Source organism: Rutidosis leptorrhynchoides, chromosome 1, assembly GCF_046630445.1.
Source record: "Rutidosis leptorrhynchoides isolate AG116_Rl617_1_P2 chromosome 1, CSIRO_AGI_Rlap_v1, whole genome shotgun sequence".
NCBI lineage: Eukaryota > Viridiplantae > Streptophyta > Magnoliopsida > Asterales > Asteraceae > Rutidosis > Rutidosis leptorrhynchoides.
In genome coordinates this window covers 522,275,480-522,289,320 of record NC_092333.1, presented here as the reverse complement: position 1 = coordinate 522,289,320, position 13,841 = coordinate 522,275,480, and the positions used below count along the sequence as shown (strand labels likewise).

The following is a 13,841-nucleotide window of genomic DNA, read 5'->3' as shown; positions in this document are numbered from 1 at the left end:
GTTTGAAGAACATTTTCGATAACCAAAAACGATTAAGTTTGCTGAGTTTCAATCTAACGTCGTCGCTTATACGGGTGATTTTTTTCCCGTCAAAGGCACTTCTATCACTTGCATATCGTCGACGAATTTGTTGAAAAGTTTGGCTCGTCTTTCATTGAAAACACAATTTTGCCTTCCGAAGGAGTATCTTACTCCATTGAAGTCTCCACACAAGATCCAAATCTGGTTTTTAAAGTTCATAAGCTTGCTCAACTGATCCCAAAATTCTATCTTTTTCTCATCTGAGTGAGGTCCATAGACATTAACAATAACTGTATCTTCCTCTTTACCGATCCATTTACCCTTTATTGCAAGACAATATTTACCTTCAACAACCTCTGAAACGTTAAAAACATTCGAATCCCAAATTAAGAACATTCCACCAGCCTTACCCATCATTGGTTTTTAAAAGTAACCGAAGTTTGGAGAGCCCCATATGGATTCCATCCAACTACCACTAACTTCAGGGCATTTGGTTTCTTGGATTGCTACTATATATCAGGTGTTTCCATCATTCTTAGTTTCCTGAACCAGCCGATTTTACTTTCCAAATTATTAGCTCGATAAAATCCTCTAATGTTTAGGGACATTAACTTCATGAGAACACAAAAAAAATCGAAAGAGAAGAAGGTGGTTCTATTGAGGATTAGATCCCCAATGCAAACCCAATCTTTTGCTGAAGTCTTTAACCCCCACACTACTGTTTGAGAAGGAATTGAAGGTGGATTTGGATTTGGAGTTTGCTTGGATATTTGAAGTTTTTGACAAACTCTTGGTCCTGCTACTATGTTTACTGCCATTTTTGCTGCACCCTTGTTTTAAGGGGGGTTTTCCTTTATTTCTTGCCATCTGCTTGAGTCTTAAAATCCTTGAAAAGGTTTTCCAATTTAACGTCGAATTCCATTGGTTAAAATGTTTCGAGTTATTCGAGTGATTACAGGAGGAATTCAATTTTTTCTTTCGATCAATTATTCTGGATTCGGTATTGCAGTGTTGAGAATTAGAAAGGTTGGTGGGTGCAGTGGGATGATAGGGTTTAGATTTGTGAGAGTTGTTTGGACATGAAGAGGTGATAGGAGGGGAAGAAGGTTGGGTGAATTGTACTGAGTTTGAAAGAGGCGACTTGGAAGGAGGAGGAGAGTTGTTGTTTGGGATAAAAGTAATTGGAGGGTAACATTGCAATGGAGGGGGGATCAAAGGGATAGGACAAGGAGAGGTGCAGGATGGGGGAATTGGAAGAGTGAAGGATTTTGAGGTTGAGGAGGTTGGGTCATTTGTTTTAGGTAACCTAGAAAGGGAAATTTTGGGTGTTCTAGAGGGAAGGGGTAAGTTGTTCGTGTTGGAGATGGTTTGAATTTGATTCGGGTTGGAATTAGTCGAGAAAGATGGTGTGGACTGTAATTTGGTTTGGCCATCCATATGATTATTATTCACGATTGAATTGGGCTTAGATAGAGGAGTGGGAGCACTATTGGATTGGGCCTAGCAGGGTTTGTCTGAAGGTTTAGAAGTGGATTGAGAAAAATTATTTATATAAAAAAAACCAGTCTATATACAGACTGAAGTTTAGTCTGTGAGGGGTAATAGGTGCATATGGTGGGTGCATATGCATTCAATATGTGAGTTCTATGAGTTCTCCTCTACCCTTAGTTTGTCTGAATTGTCACCATATATATATATATATATATATATATATATATATATATATATATATATATATATATATAACACAAGTACTTTGTCATGTAGGATCATTTATTATTTTAGTTTATATATAGTGTAATAATAATTTGAAAATAAAAGTGGTGGAGTAAGAAAAACATGAATTTGTTGACATATATTACTTTATTAACACGATGGCGGGTATGCCCCTGCACTTCCAATTCCAAGTGGACTAATCACAATTACAGTCGGCCATTGGTGTGTCACAGTCTGTTGCTAATATCCACCCATCGTCTTATTTAACGGCATGTCATTCTCTTGTACTAACACAACCTGCCGGCACATGGACGGTGTGCCATTTCTCATAGGACCTCAACTCTTTCTCTAGCTTCTTACCAAATAAAAAAAGAAAAAAATACGGGGTTGATTCCTTGATTTACCTATGTGAATGGTCCCTGTGTTTTTTTTTTTCCTGATGTGATTGATTATTGTGGTTAGTAAAAATTACGTGGAAGATCTCTATCAATAACGTCCGTTATCTTTTTATCATTCTTCTTCATCTCCTCTCTTCTTATTCTTGTTAAAATTCATAAACTATATTTATTAACCCTTAATCATTTCATCAAATTAAAACTCAATTCAAATTAAAATCTAAATTATCTAAACTGAAATGAAATATTAAATCTAAAATAGTGCCAAATCATTACCAAGTACAAAATCAATTAATTTTTTTTTGAAAAGAAAAACATATTTATATATAAAAAACCGAAATGTACAGGAATGGTACAATCAACCTGCAAGCAGCAGGATATTACAACATCAACAGAACAGATCGAAATTTACATGGAAATAGTTAGAATAGTAAACGAGCATTCAAACAATTACATCCGAAACAAAATGACAAAACAGTAAGCCGGGGTCCACGATCAGATTCGGATTTGCAAACCATTGAAGCCAATCTATGTTTCCTTTTTTCAAACGATGATTTATCCAGTCATAGCTTCGAGTTTGAATTTCTTGAAGAGCTATAGGTCTCGTCCATCTTTGATTGCGAAATAGCACTCGATTTCTGTTTTGCCCTATTGTATATGCTCCAACCCAAATGCATGCTTGCCAAACCTTCTTGAGTGAAACCATGTAGTCGCTTGTTTTCAGGAGATCTATTACAGTATCAGCAGTATGGAATTGCACACCCCACCATCGATGAAATCTAGTCCATACATCCTTTGCAAACAGACAGTGTAAAAACATATGTTCGAGGGTTGCGATGTCGTTATCGCATATTAGGAATCTCATTGAGTCAAGATCGACTCCCCTTTTGTCTAGTTCGGTTCGAACCGGAAGTCTATTTCTTTGAGCACGCCATACAAACACTTCAATTTTTTGAGGGAGGAAATTGTTTCTTAGCGTAGGTCCTTCTGCAGATGTATTAGTAAGCTTTTTGATGATGAGTTCTGTTAGTGAGCTAGAGGAGAACCTGCCACTATGTTGTAGAACCCATTACCGAAAACAAACTGTGAGATTTCAGCTTTAACTTGAGATACCTCGTCAAGCGCTCTGCCCGCAGGCCGTCTGATCCAAGACCAATGTATTACTCTGGTATTCGCCTCTCTAACCACTCTGTCTCGAACAGAAGCATCTTTGTTATTTTCTAGCCTGAATATTCTTCCAAAACGAACACATAAAGGTTGATCCCCAAGCCATGTATCTTTCCAAAAAAGAGTTCCATCTCCATTATTAACAATTCTAGAAAAAGAGTTAGCAAATGGGATATCTATATTTTCAAAGTCACTTGTAATGGCTTTGATGCCATTCCAAATGGATTTCGGATTGCTATTAGATGAAGCCCTATTGATTGATAAACCCCCCTCCCTACCATGAATACTTTTGATAATTTTGACCCAAAAAGACTCATTTCCAATTCGAAATCACCACCACCATTTTCATAATAAAGCTATATTTTTTGCTTTCAAGGTCCCAATATTTAGCCCACCCAGATCATAAGAGGAGGTAACCGAATCTCACCCTACCCAAGCCATTTTTGAATTATCACCCGTCCCGCCCAAAAAAAATTACGCCTCAAACCTTCAAGCAAGTTCATGACGCAAGTAGGAGCACGGAATAGAGAAAATGCATAGAGCGGAAGACTTGTGAGTAACGATTTTATGAGGGTAATGCGACCACCGAAAGACATAGTTTTGGCTTTCCAATCCGAGAGTCTAGTTTTAAACTTTTTCTATCACAAAGTCCCAATCTTTCTCTCTTTTCATGCCATTTCATTTAACGATTCGGTTGATAACCCGAGGACATATAAGTTGCTTTTTGCGAAGTTCACTTTTAAGCCCAATATATTTTCGAAACTTTGAAGTGAAATCATTAAATTCCTAGCATTTCGTTTGATCCATTCTCCGAAAAAATATAATCATCTGTATATTGCAAAAGTGAAATGGTTATATCATCATGGCCTATATCAACTCCCTTGTATAAATTCATCCCCAAATCATTTTTTACCATTCGATTTAGTCCTTCGGAAGCTATTATGAAAAGATAAGGGGATAGCGGGTCTCCTTGACAGATTCGTTTTCTAGGAAAAACTCACTAGTAGGTGAGCCATTTACCAATACCGAGATAGAAGCAGTTTTCAAGCATTCCTTTATCCATCCTCTCCATTTGGCCCAAAACCCATACATCCCAATATCGAATCATGAAAGTGCCAATTTAAACAATCAAAAGCTTTAGCGAAATCCGCTTTGAAAATTAGGCATTTCTTTTTTACTCTTTTAAGCTCTTCAACCGCTTCACTTGCAATTAGGATACCATCGAGTATTTGCCTCCCTTTAATGAACGCACTTTGTTCTAACGCAACAATTTTATGTATTACTTTACGGATGCGGTTAGCGAGGATTTTTGAAATAATCTTGTAATAGCTTCCGATCAAACTAATTGGGCGATAGTCGTTTAGGTAGCTAGCAACTTTTCTTTTTGGCACTAGTGAAATGAATGATGCGTTACACCCTTTGGAAATACACATTTTTTCCCAAAACCAACTGATCGAATTGAGTAGATTCTCTTTTACTAGCCACCAGAACTTTTTATAGAAGTACAAGGTAAAACCATCCGGGCATGTGCTTTGGAACCCCCCGCAATCATTAATTGCATTCCATATCTAGATCTTGCTGAAAGGTTCCTCTAACATTGCAGCTTCAGAATATGTGAGTTTGTCAAAATTCAACACATCTATTACCTCACGCTGATCTTTTTCAAATAGTCTTTTAAAGAAGCCGAACACAGCCCCTTTTATGACCGGGGGGTTTTCTTGCCATGAGCCATCAATGTTTAGGCCACGAATGTTATTCTTGTTGTGTTTGCGTTTGATAAAGGAGTGGAAAATTTTTGAACTGTCATCGCCTTCACTTGCCCACTTTGCTTTTGCTTTTTGTTCAAACATTAATGTTTTTTCCTTTTCCTTTTTCAGCCACAAACATCTAGCATCGAGTCAGCTTGACTTTTCTGCTTCAGTCAATTCGAAAGATTCGACTTTATATTCCAGTTCCAATGTTATCTTCTTGGCAAGATCGATCTCATTTATACGGGTGATTTTTTTCCCGTCAAAGGCACTTCTATCACTTGCATATCGTTGACAAATTTGTTGAAAAGTTTGGCTCTTCTTTCATTGAAAACACAATTTTGCCTTTCGAAGGAGTATCTTACTTCATTGAAGTCTCCACACAAGATCCAAATCTGGTGTTTAAAGTTCATAAGCTTGCTCAACTGATCCCAAAATTCTATCTTTTTCCCATCTGAGTGAGGTCCATAGATGTTAACAATAATTGTATCTTCCTCTTTATCGATCCATTTACCCTTTATTGCAAGATAATATTTACCTTCAACAACCTCTAAAACGTTAAAAACATTCGAATCCCAAATTAAGAACATTCCACCAGCCTTACCTATCATTGGTTTTTGAATGTAACCGAAATTTGGAGAGCCCCATATGGATTCCATCCAACTATCACTAACTTCAGGGCATTTGGTTTCTTGGATTGCTACTATGTCAGGTGTTTCCATCATTCTTAGTTTCCATCATTCTTAGTTTCCTGAACCAGCTGATTTTACTTTCCAAATTATTAGCTCGACAAAATCCTCTAATGTTTAGGGACATTACCTTCATGAGAACACAAAAAATTGAAAGAGAAGAAGGTGGTTTTATTGAGGATTAGATCCCCAATGCAAACCCAATCTTTTGCTGAAGTCTTTAACCCCCACACTACTGTTTGAGAAGGAAGTGGAGGTGGATTTTGATTTTGAGTTTGCTTTGATATTTGAAGTTTTTGACAAACTCTTGGTCCTGCTACTATGTTTACTGCCATTTTTGCTGCACCCTTGTTTTAAGGGGGGTTTTCCTTTTTTTCTTTCCATCTGCTTGAGTCTTAAAATCCTTGAAAAGGTTTTCCAATTTAATGTCGAATTCCATTGGTTAAATTGTTTCGAGCGATTCGAGTGATTACAGGAGGAATTCGATTTTTTCTTTCGATTAATTATTCTGGATTTGGTATTACAGGGTTAAGAATTAGAAAGGTTGGTAGGTGCGGTGGGATGATAGGTTTTAGATTTGTGAGAGTTGTTTGGACAGGAAGAGGTGATAGGAGGGGGAGAAGGTTGGGTGAAGGGTACTGAGTTTGAAAGAGGCAAGTTGGAAGGGGGAGGAGAGTTGTTGTTTGGGATAGAAGTAATTGGAGGGTTACATTGCAATGAAGGGGGGATTGAAGGGATAGGACAAGGAGAGGTGCAGGATGGGGGAATTGGAAGAGTGAAGGATTTTGAGGTTAAGGAGGTTGGGTCATTTGTTTTAGGTAACCTAGAAAGGGTTTTGGGTGTTCTAGAGGGAAGGGGTAAGTCGTTCATGTTGGAGATGGTTTGAGTTTGATTCGGGTTGGAATTAGTCGAGAAAGATGGTGTGGACTATAATTTGGTTTGGCCATCCATATGATTATTATTCACGATTGGATTGGGCTTAGATAGAGGAGTGGGAGCACTATTGGTTTGGGCCTAGCAGGGTTTTTCTGAAGGTTTTAAAGTGGATTGGGCTAAGTGAGTGGTTTGAGTTGGGATAGGAGGAGTTAAATTGTAACGTAGGCTTGTAGGTTCTGTTGGGCCAGGGCGAACATTGTCAGATTCAACAAGGTTTTCAATAGGGTTAAAAAGTCTCTTGGTAAAAATGGGGCTATGTGAAATTTCTTTAAGGTCCGTTGTATTTGGGCCAGATACAACATCTGTGGTAGGAATTAATGGGTTTTCAGGATCCAAAGGATTGAAAGGGTTTGTGGTGTTTAATGGACTGATTGCAAAAGTAGGGGATACCTGGGAGAATTGTGTTGGAAGTGCTTCATTGGGCCTGGATCCATTAACATCATGCTTTGGTTGCTGGTTGGAACTCGTAGGGTCCACAACATTATCATTAACGTTTTACTTTTTTGTGATTTCCATTGAAATTACTTCATTAACCGAATTGGCGGCTTTAGTTGGGGTGATCGATGCGTCCCTTGCATTATCATTATTAAAAAAATTCCCTTTTTTCGAAGCATCTAGAGGAACGGTCATCTAAATCTGTTGGGTTTCCAAGGTTCATCTGAAAATCATATGCATTCACCGGATTATTTTCTTCCGATAGGTCTTCATCATCTAAATTTATCAAACTATTGCTTTGGTCTAATTTTCAGATGCTACTTTTTTCATCGCTACAGAATTCAATCTCAAAGATGTCCATTGTATCTTCTATAACCTTTACATACAGTATTTCGGACTCCACCATGATCATGACATCATCATTTATAGGACCGTTACCTCTGACCTTAACCAAGACTTTACCAAATACTAAGCTTTGGTTATCATCTTCGATGGAACATTTGGCCATATCCATAATGGGTACTCCTTTGATTTTCAAACATGCGAGCCTACCTGGATCTAAGGAAGAGTGCTTCCACTTTTTTAAGTTCTTGAACCATCGATTGATATTATGATTTTCATTGTTCAATATGGTCTCAACAGTTGTATTGGAATCAAACATTAGCAGGACTTCTAAACCACCTAAATATTTTAGCTTACAATTGGTTAGCCCTTCTTCCTCGAAGAGATATGGGAGATCATGAATCGTGTTGTATGCAGTGATTTCACCGATTAGTGCCATGTTTAGTTTATCTTTATTCTCCTGTTTGTATTCAATTTTGACGATCCTGCCACCATCCTTTGCTGGAACATTATTAGCTACATGCTTTCTACTTCCAATGACCTCTTTGAAGCTTCTGCTATCTCTGAATGATTCATATAGAGATTTCCGAGCATTATTATCAGTGTTATTCGCCTGATTTGGGTGTGCGTTGGTGAATGTTGTGTTATGGTTTAAGTTTGTCTTATCACCTCTTTCTCTGGCTTTATAAACCCTTGACTTGACATCTACGACCTGAATATTGCTTAACATCTTCGCGAATGATTCAGCATCCTGGATGTTTTCGTATCACACAAAACCGAATTTTTGCCCACTTGCTAGAGTTTTTCTTGCCTTGTAAATCTCTTTGATAACTCCATGATTATCAAAAAAACCTCCGCAAGTCTGCAACTGGCCATGTTAAGGGGAAGTTGAAGAAGAGGAAGGATGTTAATCTGTATCCATTTACCCTCTTGAATCGATACTCTTTGTCGCCTCCGTCGTTGCCTCCTTTCACCGTCGCCGTACTCCCTGCCGCGCCATGAACTGCTCCACTCTCTCTCCATTGTTTCTCTCTCCACACACACACACACACTCTCTCTCTCTCTCTCTCTCCCCATATTTATCATCTAATGATAAGATAGATGTTATGAGTTTTCACAAAATCAATTAAATTTAAGTAACTATTAAATCATACGTTTGATATAAGTATTGTAGATTTGAAAAACTATTAATTCTGAGTAACTTCTTAAAATTAAAGTGAGAAGAGCCACTTAAATTATTGGATTGTAAGCTTATTGCTAAAGGCTCGGGTTTAGTTAGCTTGATAGAGTTTGTTTACTATTTTCTAGCCTTGTAGCATTTTGTATGACTTTGTATCTTCGTTTGTATTTTTCATTTTCGAATGAAAAAGCTAACTGTTAATGTTATAGTTATTTTTGTAAAAAAAATGAGGTTTTCAGTTGCTTGATTGCAAGAGCCAAATGTTGTTAAAACATGTTCTTCCATTAACACATTACTATTACTATTTACTATCCTTATTAAAAAAAGGAACAATAATTATAATAACTTAATATTCCTCCAACCAATCATGACTAGCTTAATGCCCGCTGATATCGCTCAAATTATACATATTTTACATCGCAATATTGGTTCTCTATTGTTGTTTATTTGAAGAAATGTGAAGACTTTGGTGATTAATTGAGATAAAATGATGAATATAGCTCTAGAGGTCTTCGGGTTAATGTTTTGGTTGTTTCTTGCTAAGTATTGGTGATATTTGAGCTTAAAGTATGATTGGACGCGAGAAAATGAAGTTTTACTGAGTCTGGAGCTGATCCCGGCCGCAATAGAGTGGATCGCGACTGTGATACATTAACAGAAATAAGCATTTTTCGAAACAGCATCAATCGCGGCTGTAATAGCCGGATCGCGACCGTAATAGAATCGCGACCGTAATCGAATCGCGACCGTGATAGCCGAATCGCGGACGCAATGCGGGGTCTGTCATCATTCCGAAATTCAGCCTTATAAATACCCCATTTAACCCCAACTTTAGGGTATCGATTGTTTGACGAATCCAGAGGCTAGAAGGGTCGTTTTTGAAGGTTTTTGAGCCACTCTTCACCAATTTTGAAGATCATAACATCAAAGTTGAAGATTGGATCAATCATTAATCATAGGTACCCTAGTTCTTCATTATTTTAGTTATTTTATAATGAACACTATTTGTTCCAATTGTTTAATTGTTCTTTCTTTTGCCATGCTAGGCTAAACTCTTATTGTGTTCACTTTGATGTAAGACTTATGAATTGGGATTGTTGTATCTTGTGATTTATTAAGGTTTATTTTTAATTAATTGTGCTTTCTTAAAAGATCCATTGTTGTGTTCATCTATATATCGTTTTTTTGATTATACAGGTTATTGAATATGATTTATGTGAGTTTATCAATATTTGTATGTTTGTACTGCATCTTTTAGATCTAGACAATTGTATGTGAGTGCAATTGGTAATTAAATTGATATTGTGATAACACAATTGTGTAGGCTTTTCCGAGTAATCTCAATAGCCTAGGTTTTACGTGAGTTTAACCAAGAGAAAGTCTATATTAATTTTGCATGGTAAATTGGACCTCTGAATGATAATTTATGTGAGTAAATTGAATTCATTACGCCTTTAGTTCATTGATTTCGTGAGACCGATATTGTAACATCCTCAATCGGGCCTAGTTGTAAGATTGCTAAATTGTCCTTAAGTTAATATTGTGTTACTATATGCTTTTATTTTTATTTAATATTTATTATTATTTAATGATGTGGTTAGGACCAGTTTGTGACAAGGGTTACAGAACAGGTTTGTTTATTTATTTTGAACTTCGTTTGGGCTGCCAAATGATGTACGAAAGATATCAGATAACTGATAAATACCCCCGTGTTGCACAGTGTGGGAATTTAACCCAATTAAGTGACTAGTGTGTTGGTTCCTTTCTCATTTTCCAGACTCTTCCACACACACCCGTTCTTCATCTCCCTCAACTACCAAACCCTAATCCTTGATTCTTGTTTTAGAGCTCAAATCATTTACATTTTCGTGTTCCTTTTGATTTACTGATTCTAACAAGGTAAGATTCATAGTTTTTCATGCTTTAATCATTGAGAAAATTGAGTTTTTGTGTTAGTTTTTACAAAGTGAGTAATTTGGGTCTAAGTGGTTAAATTTGATGTTGTTTGAGTCCAAATCTTGTGGGTTTACGTTTCTTAATGTATAGTGTCTTCGATTTGGTAAGTTTTGAGGTTAAAAACGAGCTCTAGATCGAGAATTGGTGAGTTTGGTGAGAAACCTGTCACTTTGGTAGCTGCTGCAACAGATGAACTACCCTCGGCCGATGGTCGTTGACCCTCTACTGATGGTGTGTGACAATCGGCCGATGGACTAGACGATCGACCGATGGTGGAAGTCCTTCGACCAACGGTTGTAATTTTAACGATCGACCGATAGTGTGGTCGATCGGCCGATGGTGTAGTGACGATCGGCCGATAGTCTCTGACGATCGGCCGATCGTCTATGCAGTAGAAATTTTTTACTAAGTTATGAGTTTTAGCCGTTATGCTGCCCATTTTTATTTTGATGATTTTGATGTAAATTTTTTGATGTAAATTTTGAAAGTGTTAAACAGAAAATTTTTAGCGGATACTTTTTCTGACAAAAATTTCAGTATTGTGCTGTTTTGTGCTATCGGATAGAAACTAACTTGTGTATATGTTTTTCTCAGGAGAAAAGGAGAAAGAGAAGGTTCATTGATTAGATAGCTGAATACCTTCTCGTTTGCTGGCATTTGGTGTGTGGGACTAACTGGAGAATATAGTATATAGAAGCATGTTATATTATGATTGTCATGCTTGTTAGATATACTTATTGTTGTGGTTAGTTAGTTGTTGTGATGACTGCATGTTAGTTGATGCTTGTCTGCTGGAGCCCAGTGCGTCCCTATTGTGTGGTGGCCTCGGTAGGAGAGATTAACCTGCGGGTTGGGTTCCTCATGTGGTGGCCTAGACAGCCGTGGTGTATATATATGTGAACGACGCGTCCGTCGCGTGTGGATTATGTATATACACACGGTGGTGGAGGAACTTCTGGTAAGCCCCAGTCCGATCAGCTGGTGGTTAATGGTTTGGCCGAGCCGCCAAAGTCTCTGTAGACGGCACTTGGGTGATGTTTGTGTGTTAGACTATTATGACATGATTAGTATAACATTTGTGTATGCTATGGCCTGTAGTTAGTCGTACTCACTTAGCTTCGTGCTAATTCCCCTCCATCTCCTCCCTGCGGGTTATTAGCTTTTGTAAATGTCGCATTTTGGGGAGAAGACGGGCATGGTGATGTTATGTTTGACAGGGTTAACTCTGATGTAGTCTTTTAGAATATGAACCGTGTACTTTTGAAAACAGAATGTATTTACGTCTCTTCCTGTTAATATGTAAATTGTTTTAATGACACGTGACATCGGTTTGTACAAATGTCGATATCGTATTTAATTAATATTATGCTTCCGCCACGTATTTATAAAAAAAAAATAAAAATTAGCGGTGTCACAGATATGAACTAATTACCTAGACCTTTAATAAATGATTTAATAAAAGAACAATCCTAGTCATTTGTTGAACATTAAAGTGGACACTACTTCCCTTTATCTGGTTTATTCGTTAATTTTCTTTTGCTACTATTTTGATTTACTTAATTTCAAATCAAAAACTCCCAATTCTTAGAATAATTATTAGTTGTTTGAATCTTAAACGCTGCTCCCTGTGTATTACAATAAGATTAGGTGTGTTTTACGCATATCAAATTTTTGGCGCCGCGACCGGGGAGCGGTGTGTATTAGGATTTTAAAAGCTTTTAGTTATTCGATCCTTTCGTGGAAACTTGTTTTCGCGAAAGTTACTTTTGTGTTATTTTATTTTCAGTTTTACGCTTTGGTTTTGTGGTGATGTGAACGCAGGTTAGGTACTAATAACTCTGGAACCGTCTAAAGTTTATCATACACGCAACAAAGTTAAAGAAGAACATGAAGTCGTTTAAGGTTTCTCAGTTTTACCTTTTTATATTCCAGACTTTGAATATATCAAGAAGAAAGAAGATACAATGGGTGAACCACCGCAAGGTCAATCCATGGAAGCTTTGATGAAAGCCACGAGGGTTGGTAATGGACATGCCATTACCCAACCGGTAGTTGATAAAGATTTTGAGGTTATGGGGCAGATTTTGAATATGATAACGCACCAATGTTAGTTCAGGGGTACACCGAAAGAGGATGCATTCGAGCATCTTTGGAATTTCAAAAGCATCTGTAATCTGTTCAAGATTGCCCAAGTCGAAGATACTGTTATCTATTTCAGGGTTTTTCCTTGGTCTTTGAAAGATGACGCCAAGGACTGGTTAGAGTCATTGCCCGAAGGTGAAATTGATAGTTGGCCTACAATGGAGAATAAGTTCTTGCAGCGTTTCTTTCCGGCTTCTAAGGATGCTAAATTACAGAGTGACATCAATCGCTTTGTACAGAAATCTAATGAGACACTCTATGATGCATGGACACGGTTCGGTAAAATGCTACGCAATTGTCCTCATCACGGGTTGAACAATTTTAATAAGGTCCAGATTTTCTAAAAGGGTGTCAATGTGCCGACTAGGAAAGAAATTAATATTGCTGCAAGTAGTCCGTTAATGAAAAAGACTTCGGATGAAGCTTATGACATCATCTCCGAAACTGCTACGCATTTATATGATTGGCAGCAAGAGGTAGATGTTTTTTGCTCTTCTCACGTTGCTAGTACCGATACAATTGATGAACTCGCATCGGTTAAAGCACAACTGACAACTGTTAAAAGACAAATGGAATCGATGACTAAGGAGATGCATGCTATAAGGGTTGGTTGTGAATTATGTCAGGGGCCACATCTTACAAAGGATTGTAATCAGGCAACTATGGAAGAGCAGGTGAGCTACTTGGGTAATCAATACAATAATCAGTATCAAGGAGGTAGTTCGGGTTATCAAAGGAACGGACCACCGAGGTTTGTTAATCAAATTCAGAATTAGTCATATATGGATAAGGGTCCTTCACTCGAGGAGTTATTGCGGGGTTTTATAATAAACATGGATGAAAGCATCACAGCCTTAAGACAAGACAATGATGTGACAAAGCAACAAATGAGGCTTCAACAAGCTTCAATACAGAGTTTGGAACAGGATGTGGGGCGTATAGCTCAATCACTAACGGAGAGACTACCGGGTGCTCTCCCTTTTAATACGCAATCTAATTCTAATGTCAATGGGCAACCCCGAACAATCTTGACTAATAACAACCGAAGTGATGTGAAGAATAAAGGGCCTCAAGTGTCTACTTATTCGCATGTGAATGCTATTTCTGGCGATGA

At 37.6% G+C, this 13,841-nt stretch overlaps 1 non-coding gene across 1 annotated transcript; it reads right to left on the bottom strand.

Annotated features, from left to right (window-relative positions):
* Window positions 1–12,934: 12,934 nt before the first annotated feature.
* Window positions 12,935–13,040, bottom strand: LOC139886894 (small nucleolar RNA R71). Its single transcript, XR_011772755.1, has one exon. It is a non-coding gene; the product is annotated as a small nucleolar RNA R71 (small nucleolar RNA).
* Window positions 13,041–13,841: the final 801 nt, after the last annotated feature.